The sequence below is a fragment of the Halictus rubicundus genome, chromosome 4 (genome assembly GCF_050948215.1).
Source record: "Halictus rubicundus isolate RS-2024b chromosome 4, iyHalRubi1_principal, whole genome shotgun sequence".
Lineage (NCBI taxonomy): Eukaryota > Metazoa > Arthropoda > Insecta > Hymenoptera > Halictidae > Halictus > Halictus rubicundus.
In genome coordinates, this window is record NC_135152.1 from 8,280,737 (window position 1) to 8,295,307 (window position 14,571).

Here is a 14,571-nt window from a genome sequence, read left to right on the forward strand (position 1 = left end):
TCTAACCCATATCTGAAAACTCCTCGACGAAGTCTCCGATCTAACGATTTCGTCAATTTAAAGTTCCGTCCGTTCTTCTCCTACCTTCTCCCGCGAAATTGTGTCGGCCGAAATGCCGGAACACGAATAAATAGAAGAAACCGTCGAGATCGTCGGGCTCGAGAGGGTTGAGGGTTGACGGTGGGGGGTGTAGAAAAATAAACTTTCGATACACTTTAATTTCTCGAAGACTCAGATGACTGTATTATTAAATATTAAGGGGACTCATAAGTAATCAAATATTTTGAAATTTAAAACGAACTTTGAAGTAAATTCAAGTTTTTATTTCTTAATTTATTATATAATCTCCATCATTATCAAAAACAGTTTGCCATCTTTCCTGCAACTTTTCAGTTCCCCTCTTATAGAAATTCAGGGTTCTTGAAGCAAAATATGACTCAAGGTGCCTCCTTACATCTACTACAGAAGTGAATGCTTAATTTCTTAAATAATGCTCCAGAGATCTGAAAAGATGATAGTCAGAGGGAGCAATATCCGGTGAGTACTGGGGGTGCGGTAAAACTTCCCATTGCAATTCTTTGGGCATTGTCAATTTGCAGTATTACACCTTTTCTGTGGACCAAAGATTCTTTTCAATAGTTCTGAATACAGCCGTTGTAATTGCTGACAATACAACTCAGCAGTGACTGTTTCTCCAGGTTTCAACAACTCAAAGTGAATTATGCCACGACAGTCCCACCAATAAAAATAAAATCATTATTCTCAATTTTTCAAAATAACCAGGTAGTGCTAAAATGAACATTTATAATGCTTTTTATTACATTAGCTGTAGTAATCGTAACAGAGTTTGGTATACTGGATTTTGCGTTTCTCTCAGTTTGTGTTCTCGCAAAACAAAAATACGCCTCGTTAGAAATGTTTCGAATTAAATGTGCGTAAAAATAAAAATGTGACCTTTTCTAAAATATTTGAGATACAGCACGTAGTCTTTTGTTACCGACTGAAATTTCATTTTTCAATGATCATGCTTTTGTTAGTTCGGAATTATTGGGACGAATATTCAGATGATTGTAAAGCATAATAAATAGCCGGTCTCGATGAATTAGCAATGTTTCGCTAAGGGTTTTGTAATTTCGAACTCAATTTCTGGTTTAAGGTAAATACCCTACTGACAGTGGACGTAAAAAAATATATTCGACAAGCGCTTTTTACAGCCGCCCGTTTTCGTGTTTACAGGGTGAAAACTGCCACTAAAGTCCAGCATGAAAAATATATTTTGCCAGATATCTTGCGAATTAATGGAGGTAGGGAAAAATGTTAAATGTGAAAACTTGTGGTAGGTTTTTTATAAAAAATAAAGTGACCGTCACGATATTTTCGTGAATTCATGGCTGGCACTAGAAACTTTTGAAGGTACTAAAAAAACTATGTTTAACACAAACTTTTTTTAATATTGTCAACTACAAGTTTTTTAACCGCATCCTCACTCCTTCGAAATAGTTGCATAAAAGATCCTAAAATAACACTGCACCTATTTCACTTTACACTTTAAATTAACAAATTGAGCTTCATTTATACTATTGATTATATAGCGTATAGTAACAGAGGAAATCTTTTATCGCGTCTGGAAACACAAATTAGGTGAAATTTTCAAAACTGAAAAGTAAATCGATCAGAAACGGAATGAATCTAGATGTAGAGCTAAGTCGAAGACGTGAATCAAATTTTCCCGTTCGAAGTTTTAGAAAATCGAATTCGGCGATTCATCAAGCACGCGTGCCACTGAATACAAATCGGCTAGAGCGTCTGATCATGGCGCGCCGATTCTACTTCTTGCAAATACTAATGCATGAGAGCCTGGTGAATTTTCGAAGCCGATTTTCTGGGAAACGAAGTCTTGCTGGAACAAATTTTCTTCTACCTTTTCGATTCACTTCTTTCCACAGAATCAACCCCTTTCAAACTTTACCACCCAATCAGAAACACCTTCTATAATAAAATAGAAATTTGAACTGAATTTAAGACGCCTAATACAGTGAATAAAAATTCAGTAACCTGACATAACGTTAACATTTAATAAGAAACATTAAACAAGAAAAGTCCAATAAAATTTTAATAGAAATAAATTCATTTATATACTTGCAACTTTTCGTGGCCTTTACTATACCTAATATATTTATATTCTACACTGTAAAACTGAATTCTGCTTTTTCCTTTGATTCCAAATTTTTCCCTCAAATATCACGATCGCACTCGCTCACGTGTGCACCTGGTGACCATTATTATTACCCTACATAAATTTCGTTAAACTCGGCATGTCGTATTTGAGAGATGTCCCGAGAAGCAAGTAATAATGAAATATGGTGGGAACTGACAATTCGTCTTGAATAGGATGCGCGCCGAGCGCAAAAGCGTTTTCTTGCTGCGAAGAACGAGTAACGATCTATAATCCCGAGCGGAAATCCTATATCCTTCACACGGAATATTCAGGATATCTGGTATTCGACGGAGCTAGGCCGTTACAGAGCTGAGCCGTTCATTATGCACGATCGAAAACCGATAACTTCCGGAAATCACGTGCCGGCGTGTGTCGTCGCTTTCGACACGCGAATTTCTGGGGCGTCCGTCGCCGGGCACCGCGACGACCATCGTCTCTCATGTGTGAAGCGTAATCCCTGTGAGCGCGGAAGCTTGAATCCGAAACGTGAACCGGCGGGAGCGAGGAACGCGATGCGTGTGTCTGAAGCGGAAAAATTAATCTCATCGGGAGAGCTACCAGACGAGAGTGAGAGAGAGAGACAAAGAGGCAGAGAGAGAGAGAGAGGCCATTTTGTTTCCGCTGCGGAACGACGTTGATCCTCGAATGGCTGACAGCGGAAACCGATAGCTGGGTCACTGGCGACTCGCGAGACTGATCGACTTCCTTAAAACACGTGTATGTTATTGTACTCATACATTATTCTAATCTCGTTTCTCTTTTAGCCAGAGATGTCTAATGCCAATTAGAAACACGAATAAAATTAAACTATTTTTATGTAACCCGTTGCCGTACAATTTTCTTCGCAGCTACACTGATTGAAGTTTCTTTGTCCTTGATAATTTCACAGAAAGGACAAAAAGATTTCTATTTATTGCACGCCCACGTGTACTTGAATTTTGAAGAAATATTGTAATAAACGTCTTTTCGTTTAATAAATTGCTGAACCATTAATTATGTCACTAGTGAATACGCTCGATTTTGTATAAGCAAAATCAGAATAAACATATTCTAGAGTAGATGAGACGTTCGAATTCTGGAGTCAAGATAGCTTCGTGTGCAAAGGGTTAAGGGGGTGTTTTAAATTTTAAACAATTTGTGAGATAAAAAAAGATTGGATTATCGTAGATCAAGTATTTCAAAATTTCGTGTACATGGCTATGTATCAAGATAACGCAGTGTAAGTTTCGTGGAATAATTTTTATTATTATCGAAATTATTCTATTTTCCCCGGCAGTATACCACTTTCCATGACTGCCATGATAATATAAATATAACTAATAAACGTAACTATATTAAATATAATATATAACTATATGCTATTATATATAACTAATATATAACGATCTATGCATAATATAATATATAACATATAACTATAATAAATATAACTTCCTCATGCAGTGCATTTCAAATAGTCCATTTACAATCTTGGTTAGTAATTTAAATATTACACGACACAGTATTAAGATAAAAGTAAAAGTAATTCCAGTTTGAAACGTTCACAATGTATCCGAGTATTACAGAAATTAGCAAAAAGTTTCTGTCCGGACTAGATTTTTAATTTTCAAAGAATATGCGAATAGAGAAAATCGAAATTCTTTTACCTGGATAACTTTCCAAAGTGAAACGTAGTTTCTTGCCGCGTGGATCTTATCTGTCTGCGCCACGGTTAGTTTCGTGTGCAGTAAACTCGTAGCAACGTTAAGGAATAAGTCGTAATCCGCATAAACGCAGCCGCTTTAATTCAAACCGGGCGTTACAAGGGGTGGTACACATGTAGCCATCACATCGAGCATCGTCGACCTGGCCTGAAGCAAGCAGATAAAGGGAGGTTGACACGTCATAGGTGCGCGTGTTCTCGAGCTCGTTAAACCGGGAAGGGGGGGGGGGGTCGATATTCCCGAAAGAGGTAATGCCGCATCGACCTTAATGAACACATCAAACGACTGCACTTAAAACGGCGGATCGATGGGGATCGATCAAGACCAAGGGTTAATTAAACACGACACGGCCCTTACCCTAGGTAATTCCACTTTTTACCTACATGGTATCCTAATTCCGACGCTCCACGAAAATTGCGAACTGCTTTCCAAAGCACGAGAAACTATCTTCCCCGTTCTATTTCAGACATACATTTCGACAGCTTCTTTTAATAAATTGAATAATACATCTTTCTGGAACTTTGTATTGTCCTGTGAATCAGCTTAAACTGAACTCACGAATTTTTATACATTACACAATTATTGTTAGTAATTATTCGTCAACGAAGTAGAGATCAGCTGCGAAAATTTTGTTGATAGAGTCGTTCCAGAGGTACAATGATTTACAATATTTACATACACGGTGATTCGCGTAACTGCAACAGGCGATATATTCTTTTGTTCAACATCAGAACAAATTGTTGGAGGAAAAAGATGAATGGTTGGATGCAGGCTAGCACGATAATTCTTTTTTTTTTGTAAACGCATATAATACTTTTCCTAAATTTAACAGAAAAAAAGATACCGTCTGTGACAATTACGTGAATCGCCCTATATTTACAAGAATGATAACCCAGAATATAACAATGCAAAAAGTAGTACACGTTATAATGGAAAATATCAAATATGGGAATCATTGTATCGTAAAGACCACCCCTAAACCACTGCAATTTGTAGGAATCCAAAGATATAGTATTCATACGTTACACTATAAATTTATACATTTATAAATATGCAGACAGTGTTATAAGAATCGTCCCATAGACTTGCCTATGAAAGTACACACGAAATTCAGGCTACAGTGACTTCTCTATATATGTCGCCAAGACCTGGATGATAAACGTCGCGGAATTATCCCCACTACCGCGGGGTATACTTCGTAAGTGGCCACGAAGCTCGAGAGGTCTCGAGAAGTGTAAACATAACACGGGTATGTCTCCTTGGCGATACACGACACTGACAATACCCGCGTTGTTGACATATATCGAGAACTCACTGTACTTAAATTCCAACCGAACTGCACGCTGGTTGCGCATCCCGGATGAGCAACAATAGCAATAGCTCCGGCCAAACAGTGCAACCGAGACTTAAGACCGCGCGGTCTCTGCATTTTCAATATTTGCGGATCGCGGTTCGCCCGAGCCCGATTCTTCGAGTTTGCTCCGCTCGGAGAACAGCTCCAGGCGGCGATCGTCGCCCCGGGCTGAAGGTTACAGTCAGGAACAAAAAGATACGACGCCCTATTGATTTGTTAATTTTTATTTAATCGAGAACCTGAACGACATTTGTTGTATATACACTTCGCTTTACCCGTCCGTATAAAAATTTTGTTGCGTAAATAAATATTATTTTTCGCCACATGAAACACCGAGAAACATAGAGTGCCCGACCTTTTCGTTCCCGACTGTACCATCGCAAACGCTGTTTGTATACTACCTGTAACATACCTAGGGAACTGTCCGAACCGTTCAATTCCGTGTGCAACGCGCGCGCGACTGCTCCGAAGCGACCGCTATCCGAGCGCGATAGCGACGGAAGCGTCATCGGAGCGTTTCCGGGTCGGAGGAGAGCTCGATTTCTCCGGCGGGCACGGAAACAGCGAGTTTTCAATGCCAACGAACGACCCCTTTTTTTGTCGACTCGCGCGATTCTTATCCGGCGCACACCGGGCTCCCTCGAATCTAACGTGACTCCGGGGCACGTCCGGGGACACCGAACACGAGGGAGAACGGAGGCGAAAAGGGCTCCGAGCTGACGGAGCAAGAGGGAGAAGGGCTACGTTGATTGGCTTCTCGAGATCGCGATGAAAACGAGCAAACGAAACGGACAAAGCGTTAAAGGTGACCAATCAGATTACCTTCTCGGTCCTCTGGCTTAAATCCACTTTTCGAGATACAGTAGAACCTCGGTAGTTGCACGGAATGGGGCGGAAAGAGTCCCTAGAGAGCTACAGTGATTTCTCTATATATGTCGCCAAGGCCTCGATGTTAAACGTCGCGGAATTATCCCCACTACCGCGGAGTATACGGTGTAGAGTATACAGTGTGTCAAAGAATAGTATCTTCTAGCCGATATATGTACCTGTGTAAACTCGAGCCATTCCTCGGTTCGACCACGGTTACCCGGTGCACTATTCATGTCAATTAGAAAAAGAAACTATACAGGTTCTACCCGTTAAGTTTTGTCACAATTTTTTAGGCATTTCCAAAAGTTTATCAGTACTTGGTGAGCTACATGTTCGCATATTCTTAAATTTGAAAAAACGGCTTTTTACGTACAAAAGTAAAGGTCACCTTGACTTTGATAAATCGCATCGTATGTTTTGGACATCATAGGATTGTTGCTGACGTCGAGACGAATTCAACAGTGTATATGACCTTAAAATGACCCCCAAAACTCGAAAACTTTGTGCAAACGTAATTTTAGTGAAAAATTATTTCTTTATTGTTTCATCGCTTTGACCAACAGTTTCTCGAAAACACAAACCACAATTCCGAATTATACTTTCTCCGTGCCCCTGCCCCCCCCTCTTTCTCTTTCTTTCTCTCTCTCTCTCTCTCTCTCTCTCTCTCTCTCTCTCTCTCTCTCTCACTCTTTCTGTCTTTCTCGCCGACAGAGTTGAACTTTGAAAAAAGTTACGTGTCTCGGAGAAATCATCGGGAATTCCAGGTTGAAACGAAATCGGAATTGAAAATGGATTGCGGGGACAGTGGGATGGTAAACCGGTGAATATCACGTAACCCCGGGGCTGAATGCTGTCGGACGTACCCCCTCCCCCCAGCCCCGGTCGTTTTGACGTTCCAACCCAGCCCCGCTGTAAACTGTTCCAGATATTTGTTTGTGGATCGAGTAGACATTTAATCTTCGCCGCCCTTCCCCTCGCGTAACGATCCGTTACCGTTTTCGCCGGCGTAACGCCAACGCGTTCCCGGGAAAATTCATTCTGCGAGAAAAACTGACTGGGAAAACTGCGACGTAGTTTTTTGCCCCCTCCGGGAAAACATCGCTGGAAACTGTTACCGATACGTAATATCCACGCTGAACGCGGTGTAACGCGAATTCCCCCTTTTTTTTTCTCTCCACCACTCCCTTCGTCGAAAAACTTTCTTGTTGATGTTCTGATGTTCCGTTCTTGTTGATTCACGGCGTTTCCCGTGACCGCCCGGCCGAAGATTGTTTGCGCCGCACAACGAATATCGCAGATTTTAACCGGACAAGTCGGCTAACGACGATTATCGTGTTTTTATCGGCGTTGTTCGTTTCGAGCGCAACAGATTAATATCCATTAAACTTTTCGCCGCGGTGGATCGCGCACGCAGCGCGTTTTCCAGTTGAGGGAACGACTTTTCGGGCATGGACGCTTCGATCTATTAATCTACTTCGCTAGTTTCGCTAAACAAATTTTTGTTACCGCGTACGTTTCTAAAATAGCGTGTCTGTACGAACAACAGTTATATTGGGAATTTAATCAAGTATCTTGACGTGATCTGCTTGAAAACAACTTAATACTTGCACCAGTATTTTACGTTGCGATCCATTATTCGGCTAAACTTTTCCTCGGGAAACCAGTAATTTTTAACTTTTTTTAATCTAATCCTGTTGATTTTTCCGGGAAAATGCCGAAAATCCAAGTTCTAATCCTAGGAGATCTCTAGCTCAAAAGTTATGCGTGTGTAAAAATGTGCGATTTTGATGAGCGGAGCCGATATTATAGAAATGATATTTAGACATTAGATGGATATAGGAAACACAGCATGGGAATGAGAGTGGTGAGTGAGGGAATGGAAATAGTGAAAGGTTGAGATAGAATTGTACTGGTTATGTTTATATAAAGCGTGACCAATTTCTTGGTCGCGAGGCTGAAATAAAGTATAGCATTGTATTAATATTATTACATCTTCCTGGTTTGAGAAATACGAAGAGGAGCTATCCTGTCTCATCAAATTAATTTTAACTTGTATGTGTCGCACACCTACGTAATTGAAGAGTTTGAATGAAGAGTTTAGAATGGTTTCAGAGCAAGTAGTTCGCAGGGATTTTCACGACTCGTCGCGTACATGTACATAAAGCTTGATAAAATCAAATATTAATGGTAGATCGCAGATTTCCGAGCCGTATTTTCATAAATATATTTATTGCGCAGAACATTCCCGCGATCACTTTGGTCAATCACAAAAGCGAGCACATCTCCGCATCTAGAAACAGAAAACCAGCCACGATCCCCGCAACAAAGCGACTTAATTCCTCATAACTCGCAGGTACCTCTCGTGCCGCCGCAATCCCCGATAACACTCCTGAAGGGTCTGGCTAAACGTTTCCTATTTCACTGCGACCCCGCCCCGCGGAATGCAAGAAACTCGGTGAGCCACGACATGGTAACACGATAGCGTATATCACCGTTCGAATCGACGTTTTTACAAGGTGACCGATTCAAATCTACCAGACTAACATGCCTTGTTTCAATTAATTTCGGGGTCCGCAGGATTGCGTGCGATCAACCCCTATCCTCCGGTTAGGCAGAGGGCTGAGTGGGGGTGGGTGGGAATAAATTACGCGGACGTTATCTAGTGGCAAATCAGGAGCGAATATCACGGACAAACACGATGTTGAGAATCGACGAAATTTCACTCCGCTTCCGAAAGCAAAAATTCGTTTATCAGACGATTCCCAAAAATTTTCTGCCCGATTTTCAAAGACCTGTGCACAAAAACCTTTCTCACTATAATTTATTATTTTCTAAACATTATTCAGATTGTCTAATATTATGTGGCGTGTGCTAAAACTAAATGTTTCATCAATAAAATTGGGTTATATTAGTGGACAAAAATATTGCTATCACCACTTAGTTTAATTATTTTGGTCTGATACAATTTGTGAAAATAATGATTTCTTTCTTTCAATGTTAGAACGATTCCTGATCATTTTCTTTTTAAGTATGTTCTGATTCTAAAAATTTAGAATCACAAGAAGTTAATTGCAATCGAAGATCGTGGAATTAATTGAACGAGATTCGGTTAACTTTTATTTTATGCAGTTGTAATATGATTTTCGAAAACATTGGTTTGAGAGGTGTGCACTTCTGTGATTGACTGTGGTCTAATACACATATGCTAGAAAGAAGTGAAATGATATTACGAACGAGATCCAGTAGTATAGCCTACTAACATTCAGAGTCACTGTCTTATATAAAAATAAATTAATCGAGTATGATCGCTTTCTATCCCTATAGCTGAAGTGAATGTTTATATCTGCGACCAGGTTCTCTGTATCACCAGCCAGTTTGACCGCTTCACAATTTTCAATACTATATGTATTTTAATACAGACCATAGCCAGAGGCACGCTAAATCAGAACGAATTGGATCTCTATCGAAGTAAATATTATAATAAAGAATGCACGAAATCTGGACGAATGCAATTTTGTTATTATTGTGAAGCAATATACTGCGTCCATGAAAATATGCGATTATCCATTAACAGAGAATACAATTCTTGAAAGTGAATAAAACGACTTCAATTTTTGTGAAAAGTTGGAACAATTAGTTTGCTATTTGTCGATGATGAAAATTTTAAAACGTACATATATAATTGACACAGATTATTATACATTTTTGATATTTTATATACAAGTCAACATACACAAGTTGTACAAAGCAACCTCTACTATTTCCTCCACAATTCCCACCAATTGCAATTTTTAAAAAATTCTCTTTCCTCGTTGTAAACGAATAGTCCTAACTTCTAAAAAAAAAAAACAAAAATGTTAACATCTTCAGGGAAAAATTGTCTAAAGTAGAATGATGTGACAAATAATAATTTCTTGCGAGATTAAAATATTATCCGTGCTCCAGTGTTACCTGATAAGTTATTAGTAGGCTGCGGATTTTATGAAAAAAATGAGTAGGCGTATTTTAAAACAGTAAAAACATTAGAAAAATTTTGAAATACTGTTGCAGTATTCGCAACCTATTAAACATATGAAGAAAGAAAATAAATTTCTATTTCACTCCAGTCTGTTGCAATTCAGGTAGAAAATTAGTATTTTGCAGAAAGATCCGCAGTCCAGTTATTAGGAATAACAATTTGATTACCCACTGTAAGTTCTTGAATCTTGAGGAGCAGATTGCACGATCCTGGCGCGATATTTCTGCGTTTGTTCGCACGCATGCGGTTCGAACCCATCGCTAGCAGGATCCTTCGGTATTACGTATCTATTTCAGGGCGACGAAAGTCGCGGGATCGAGATTGGCCCTCGCGACAGATATAAGGGAGAGAGTGCGGGAGCAGATAGGTATCTGGTTACCGGGAACACACACGGATTCTCGACTTATGGAGTCCTAAATCCAGCCAAGATATCCCCGATAACTTTCCGCGGTCTATCGACTCGCCGGACGGTTTCTTTTGCTCGTTTGAAGAATTACAAGGCGCGCCGGCCACCACATAACCCGCTAGTTTCGCCTTAAATAAACCAGGCAAAAACGACCGGGCAGTTTCTCAACCGTCAGCGAAAAATCGTGAAAATCGCCACCGGGCCACGCCCCCTTTCCACGATTTCTACGTTCCGCTGATTTGAGAACGGCCCCGGGAAGAATTTTATACGATTCCGATATCGCTGGGTGTATCGTAACGTGTGGGATATTATTTTAGGGGTGGATTCTGGGTGCTGGTTCGGCGAAAGAAATATATACGGTTTTCTCAATGCTACCGTCATTTTTGTCCTTCTATTTTACCCATTTCAACGTGGTCCATGCGTTTCAATGAGTCTGCACTATGTGGGAGAGCATCACCGAAATTCATAATTTCAATATCAAATAAAATCACTCCAACAACAAATAATTCTTTCTCCCTTTTCATGAATCAATACGTTCAGCAGAAGGTCATTTAGAGCAGTGGCTTTCACAGTATTTTAATCGTGACAAAAAAATGTTTGCTGCCACCTGAATTATTTAATACATACAGTGAACCATTAATAAAAATCTGAAAACTAATTTTCCGTCGAACGTTAGGATATAGAATGTGGTTACAAATAATTATATTGTAGAAAATTAAGATTAAATATTATTATGCCATAAAAATGGTCAAGATGTCCTCGGATATTTTATCAATAAAATACGCACAGAAAGATGTATCTTTCTCCTACGATTTATGTCAATCTATTTAATTTTTAGATTTAGAAAAGGTAGAAGTTTGTTTTAACGTTTCACGTAGAAAATTATTTACTGCGCGAAAAAGCGATTTGAATTCCAGTTTCAATTTTCCAAACGTTCTTTTGCTTGTTTAATTAAAACCGCCCCGAAGAAGTTTATACCGACGAAACGAAGAAATTTGGTGTTTCAATTACCTCTTTTTCACCGTCAATTCGTTAGTTTAATTAAAAGCTTCCAATAATTCTCGAAGAAGCCCGTTGTTACGTTTCGCGAGTGTTTTTCATCGTAACGGATATTCAAAAAGTGGGTTACACGAGATACGGATCTCTATTAATCTTCTCCCGGGGGTAATTTGTATTTTTTATTGTTCCGAGTGCAGCTCCGAAATGGAATCGGTATATTACGTTACACGCCACGTATCGCTTATGTTATTTTCTCCATCTCTCTCTTCTCCAGGCCGTTCCAAATGAAACCGTGTACATTTTATATATTTTCATTTTTTTTATTTCCATTGATCCTTCCTTATCCAAACAGGATGGAAATGAGGGGAAAAAAGAATTTCCATTCGATTTTCGAGCACACGCCCGCCCTGCGTTTTTGCCGCGCGATAGTTCACGTAAATCTCATGTCGTGGCAATAACCCGATTTTCGGAATAAATAACATTCGGTTTGTTAAGCCGGCAACTTGTTTGCCGCAGATGCATGATCCGGGGGACGAATAATTTTTTAATGGCCGTTGTTCGCTCCGCCAGCGTCGTTAACCTTTCATAAAATATTTTAACGGCTACGTCCCGAGCACTATCGTGTGACAAAGTAGGTATTTAAACAACATATGGGCTGAACTTCACCTCGGAGAACTAAAGATTTTCAACCGTTTTTTATGCAATGGTGTAGATTTTGTCGAGAAAATGCCAAAAATCTGAATTTTAACGTTAGGAATTCACTGGTTCAAAAGTTATGCGTGTTTAAAGTTGAACACGCGCGGTAAGGGCGCAGCCATTCGAGGCAGCTGAATCATTAAATACTATTCTAATTATAAAGTCTGGATTTTGATTTAAATAAATGAAATTTTTTATTAGAGAAGTAATTGCGTTATCCGAACACTTTTGTCCCCCTATTAATTCGGATATGGAAGGTTCTACTGTACCTCAACAAAAGCGAGCCGTGCAAAACCAGAAGATAACACCGAAAGTCTTCGGATTATCTTCTCCGAGGTTGCAACGCGGCGAGAGTAATACTAATTAAAAAACATAGTACTGATTCGAAATAAATTTAAACTTCCGGATTAGTTTCAAATTGAAAAGCTCGAATTCTAATTGGATTACTGTTCGAAATCGTCTTTCGTGCTTGTCACCATTCTCGTAATGTAGTGAAATTGGATGCACCCTGCGGATCAGTAATTTTCGTGATCGAATTTTGTGTAACACAATCTCAAGTTTCCATTGTACAATGCTGACTTCGTTCTTACTTTATTCCTTGTTGTTATCAAAAGACTGCGGGTTTTGTACGCAAAATAAATATTCTTTGAATTAATCCCGAGATTCTTTTATTTTTTCTTAAAATGCAGCGATTAGATTATACTCGACATTATATTAATATTTAACAGGTCATCTCCATCGAGATGGTAAATACACACGTAGCGAGATAGTACAATTTCCTTTAAATCCACAAATAATTATGCGATTAATAATTACACGATAAATAATTACCAGCATAAATCTAAGTGGGTTCCAGCATAAATCTAAGTTCACTTAAGGGTTGTCGAATTTTTTCTGTCGCGTTACACGAGGTTCCACAGTAGTCACAAAATTCTGTTCCGCACTGAATCGAGAAAGTTCAGTTTTCTCGACCCCCGATCGTCGTTGTTAACCAACATCCTACACTTCAGAACATTTCGCATTTCGGTGTCGTCGGCGAAACAATATTTCCGAGCTTCGCCTCGCATGTCCCCCGCCCCGCGTATAAATAGATATATCCAGCGCTCGTGCACGCGTGTGTCACGTAGAGGAACGTGTTCCGGGAGAATGTTATCTTTCTGTCACGAGATGTTATCCCGGAAAAATCTTGCCGTACGATAGTCGCTTGTTCCCGCAGTGATTCCGCGTGTACACGAGGACTGGCATCGGGGTTCGGTGAAACAGTATTGTCGAGTCCGATCGGGAAATGGTTCTGCGCTCCTTCCGGACTCATGATATCGTACGACGAGGCGTACAATGCCGGTACTCCAAGAATCATCCAATTAAAATATTGCAAAATTCACAATCGAACAGCGGGAGCGCGAATCAACCCTTAACCGGAAGTGCCCAAAATTTTCTAGGACCCTCAATAACGTACTCGTTAAACTTGATAGTTTATTATAGTATTTTTAAGCTACGATAAATGTACATTTAATTCATGTTCATCCAAGAAACTAGAATTACTATTGTACTATTCAATTGAATTCAATGACATCATAAGACTTCATAGTTTCAGCGCATATTTTTATGTTACAAGTGAAATTTGTATATTAGTTGTAGATAATTCGTCGATCTCATAGTTCATTTATAATTTCGAATTAAAATTTTTTAACCACCATATCCGAAGATTCACGAACCACTTGTAAAATGGAGTAAATGTATAGAAAGTGGTGGGGATTATTTTGGAGAGTAGAAACTACTGTGCGTGCCGCAGAAGAAGTCTCGTGAAAGGAATGCGGGGCTGATTGGTCAGAGTGGAAGGGGCACGCCTCTAGCTGCTCTATTGGCTAAAGCGGTTGCACATACTATACAGCGTGTGATGTCAAGCATTGGCCTACTGGAGCGTCACAGGTGGGGATAGGTGAAGCGAGAGAGTGCCCCCTTTGCCCTTTGCCCTTTCCCACGAGACTTCTTGTACGCTGTATAATTAATTTGTCTTGTATATTCGTTAACAAGAATATACAAGAAATATTGAAGACAAGAGTTAATAAAATTAATAGTACTTTCTGGTAGAAATTACGAGGGAACGTTTACAGAGCTTCCAATCGACTTTGCAGCTTCGAACATAATGTTCGCTTGCCTGGTAATTCCAGTGATAATAATAACTCTGCATCCGAATCGATGGTAGTTGAATTGTAGGACAATCGAATCCGCTTGATTGACCTGTACGAATAACTACTTTAATCCTTTAACTGGTTACCGGGCCGGTTTCACGCGAATCCATGCTTT

The 14,571-nt window shown here is 39.6% G+C and overlaps 1 protein-coding gene across 1 annotated transcript in view; it reads right to left on the reverse strand.

Annotated features, from left to right (window-relative positions):
- Positions 1–14,571, reverse strand: part of LOC143353351 (agrin) — a 602,368-nt gene that overhangs the window by 354,494 nt on the left and 233,303 nt on the right. The window lies entirely within an intron of this gene.